This window comes from Crocodylus porosus, unplaced genomic scaffold (genome assembly GCF_001723895.1).
Source record: "Crocodylus porosus isolate Cpor-Errol unplaced genomic scaffold, CroPor_comp1, whole genome shotgun sequence".
In the NCBI taxonomy this organism is placed as follows: Eukaryota; Metazoa; Chordata; order Crocodylia; family Crocodylidae; genus Crocodylus; species Crocodylus porosus.
In genome coordinates, this window is record NW_017728917.1 from 35,221,775 (window position 1) to 35,225,968 (window position 4,194).

Consider the following 4,194-nt stretch of genomic DNA (forward strand, 5'->3'; position numbering starts at 1 on the left):
CAATACTTCTAGACTAGCCAGTAGGGCCCCCGCTACACGTGCAATGATCTAACGTGCAATCCACACAATCTCGCCTCCTGCCATGCCACATGTACATGTGTATTGCAGCAGCTGCTTCTCCCAGCCACAGGGATGCATGAAACCCCCAGAGCTGGGAGATCATAGTTGCCATCATCTCCTAGCTCCAGGGGTTTTCTGCACTCCTGGGTTTGGAAGACCATGACAGTTTCAATCTCCAAACCCCGGTGGCTCCATGCACTCCTGGGCCTGGGAGATCACATACATGCTCCAGGTTCTTCCAGGACCCAGTGTCCACAGTTGCAGGATTCTGGGTCTGCATGTTGCCAGGACCCAGAGTTGGCAGCTGATGGGGCTAAGAGTCCCTTCAGTTGTGGGATTCCCAGCCCTGGCAGGGTATGATACACCCCTGTGGCAGGAAGCCCCATCAGCTCTCTGCTACATGTGCAAATTAAAGCTCAATAGTAACCAGCTATAAAGTTAGTACACATTTTTAAGGTCTAACTTTATAGCTGGTTGGAGCCTTGTGTAGTGCGATAGCTGCTTTTCACTTGTAGCTGGTCTCAAGGTATTGCACAATTAAGTAGTTAATTATGCCATACCTGTAACGTATACAGGGGGGACTTAGCTGACTACATCTTGTCAATTTCAAGGCTGCTATTGGAGGCATGAGGCAATCTCCAAAATAAAATAATGAAGTGCAAAAACCCTTAGCATAGGCTGTTTCTGTAGTTAAGCAACATTTTTGCAGTGAGTTTAGGCAGAGTAGACTAGACAAATTGGAAGAAGTCTCATGAGGTTTAGTAAGGAGAAATGCAAAGTCCTGCACTTAGCCAGTCAGATTGTTCCATCCTACGGAGCAACTATGCAGAAAAGGACCTGAGGACTACAGTAGACAATATTCTGAATATGGACTCAACAGTGTTTCCTTGATGCCCATAAAGCTAACAGCATAGTGGGCTGTGTTAGTAGGACTGTTGCCACCATATTGAGGGAAGTGATTCTGCCCTTCTGGTAGGCACTGGTAAGGCCACACCTTGAGTACTGTGTTTAGTTTTGGCCCCCCACTACAGAAAGGGTGTGGTCAAATTGGAGAGAGTCCGGCAGAGGGCAATGAAAATTGTTCAGGGGTTGGGCACATGACTTGTGAAGAGAGGCTGAGAGAACTGGGCTTATTGAGTGCAGGAGGGAAGACTATGGAGGGATTTAATAGCAACCTTCAACTACCTCCAAGGAGGATGGAGCTAGACTGTTGGTGGTGGTGGCAGATGACAGAACAAAGAGCAATAGTTTCAAGTTGCAGCAGGGAAAGTTTAGGTTAGATGTTTTAGGAGAAGCTTTCTCACTAGGAGAGTAGTAAAGCACTGGAACAGGTTTCCCAGAGAGATTGTGGAATCTTCATCCTTAGAGGTTTTTTAAGACTCAGCTAGACATAGCTTTGTCTGGGATGATATAGTTGGGGGTGTCCCTGCTTTGAGCAAGGGGGTTGGACTACATTATCTCCTTGAGGTCCTTTCCAGCCCTGATTGTCTATGGGCACCTATGCAGAAGCAGCAAGACTGTAGTTACAGCATGTTGGAGCAAACTCAGTTGAATCTGCTTGAGCAGGGTAATTATCATGCTCCAACAGACTCCAGTGTTTCCTGTATTATCATTCCCGCGCTTAAAAATGATGGCCGGGGAGCCCATGGCACAGACACATACTTACCTGGCAGGGGAAGCAGCGTGACCACGTAGGCGAGCTCCCCAGGGTAATTGTCTCTGATATGTCCTCCATAGGAGGTCTGTATTGAGCAGATTCTTTTTGGTATTGGTTGGTGGAATCGGCGCTTGCTCCATCGAAATAATCAGCATAAGCAACCTGTCAAAAGTTCCAGGACTGGTGCAAAAAAAAAAAAAAAAAAAAAAAAAAAAAAGCTTTATCTAAAGCTCATTCAATGAGCAGGGACACTGATATGTAAGATGCCCCAGGCATTTTAATTACAGCGGCTCTTGGAGTTGCTCTGAATACAGCATCCTTCCCTCCCTCCGCTCCTGTATATATACCCTATAGATGCATCCAGACAAACACTCATGTGCCTCTTTCAGTGTCTCAAACCCCTTTGGTGCTGGCCCCAGATCTAGCTCTCCCTGGCTGCAGACCCAGAAGGAGCCAGGCAGGGTTATTTTGTCCCAAGTGGCACAACTTGTACCACACCAAAGTGCATGTTCAGGCACATGCGCTGAAGCAGAAAGCCCTGGCTCAAATTTGCACCGCTTCTGTTTGAGCTGCTACAAGCTCACATGCCTGCATGTGTAGACACGCCCCATGATTCTAAGTGCCTGGCCTTTTTTTCCCCCCAGTTCCAAGGCTATGCACTTAAATACACTGCATCCCTGCTTGCTTTGGGGTACATTGTTCAATGTGTGAACAGTCAGAAATTCGAGAATTTTAAATACTATTATAATCAGTTTGCTACCAATCAGTTCATAGGCTCATAAACTGGAAGTAGGAGTACAGCAATGTAATTCCTCTAGGTGTGGAACAATAATGTAGGGTGATTTCCTACAGGAAGCTTCAGGCTTTTGGGTTTGAGATTCTCTCTTGTATGCCCAAAGATAAGTAACTGTATATGGGTTTATAACAGAATGAGGTAGGCCTGGGTCAAATTGTGAACAGCCTTTTTGTGACTTCTGTGTAGTATTGTGCCCAGATAAACATCTAACATTGCCCTTGAGAGAAGGTTTTAGATTGTATTCATAGTTTCATAGTAGTCTGGGGTCAGAAGGGACCTGAACAGATCATCTAATCACATGATCCCAGAAAGGTGTTCGTCTAACCTCTTTTTTTGAATTTACCCAAGGTAGGAGCAAGGACCACTTCCCTAGGAAGTTGGTTCCAGATCCTAGCCACCCTAACAGTGAAATAGTGCCTCCTAATCTCTAACCTGAACCTGTTCTCCAGCAGCTTCTGGCCATTGTTCCTCGTTGTCCCAGGTGCTGCTGGGGGGAATAGGGCCCTTCCTATTTGCTGCTGATCTCCCCTAACGAGTTTGTAGACAGACACCAAATCCCCCCTCGGCCTTAGCTTCTCTGCCCTAAAGCTCACAGTTATCGTGGCTGTGCAAACCTAAGTGTAGAAATGCAACAAATTAATTAACAGAATTGTATAAATGAATGCATGGCCTTTGGAATAGCTATTGCTTATGCTATCCTGTTTTTAAATCCCCTTCCTCTTTTCTTTTATGGCTTCCTTGGGGAGGTAGTCACATTTTGAACGTAAGTTCTTTTTCATATCTACTGCCTTTTAATTAAGAGGTACTTTCCACTTTAGGTCGCTGAAAAAGATACAGTAGTTTAGTTTCATCATTTGAGCCATGTTTTTTTCTTTCTGAGAGGTCTGTTTCTTTAAATTGTGTTGAAGCATTGCTCTTGTATATAGGTTAATAAAAAAAAGTCCAACTTCAGATACTCTCTTTCAGTGTATTTAACCTGCTCTCCACATTGCCAGTGTTACTCGTCTTTTGTTATGGGCCTGATGCAGGAATTTTGGGGTGAAAAATTTAGTGCTTGTATTGTACTGTTCATTAGATTAGGTTGATTGTGATAGCTCCTTCTGGGTTTCATATGTATTACTTTAATAATTCTCTGTCCTTACATGACATGCCGTTTTCACTACTGCTGCTACTGATGGATGCCTTTAAAGCCTTCTAAGGTGCAAAGTACTGGTACTTAGTAGACTGAGGCTTTAGTCATTTCCATTAGGGACCACAAGCTATTTGTCATATGGTTAGGAAGCAGTCAATTGGCCAATCAAATTATGTCATTTTACTGGTCAGTTAACATCCTTTTATTTGACTGCAATAAAATTTTTTCTAATATTCCATGAAATCAAGAATGATTTTGTATAGGTGGCATCTGTTACTAAGGGCAGAAGTGAAGGATTTTTGTCTCTCAGACCTTCAGGATGTGCTCTCTCACGCGCGCTGTCTCTCGCTCTCTTGCTATCGCTATGTATAAGCCAAAAGAATTGCAGATCTTCAGGTAGAAACCAAGAGCATACAAGTATTTACCCAGTTTCTCATGAAACAAAGAGGGTCTGGGGTCTGGAACCAGCTTCCAAGAGAAGTGGTGCTGGCCCCTACCCTGGGGGTGTTTAAGAGGAGGTTAGATGAACATCTTGCTGGGGTCATCTGA

At 44.4% G+C, this 4,194-nt stretch overlaps 1 long non-coding RNA gene across 1 annotated transcript in view; it reads left to right on the forward strand.

The window, feature by feature from the left end:
- The first annotated feature begins 380 nt into the window (after nucleotides 1–380).
- Nucleotides 381–4,194, forward strand: part of LOC109311422 — an 18,250-nt gene continuing 14,436 nt past the window's right edge. Inside the window, exons 1-2 of the long non-coding RNA XR_002101497.1 lie at nucleotides 381–391; nucleotides 3,565–3,569. This is a non-coding gene — a long non-coding RNA (uncharacterized LOC109311422). The remainder of the gene's footprint in view (nucleotides 392–3,564; nucleotides 3,570–4,194) is intronic.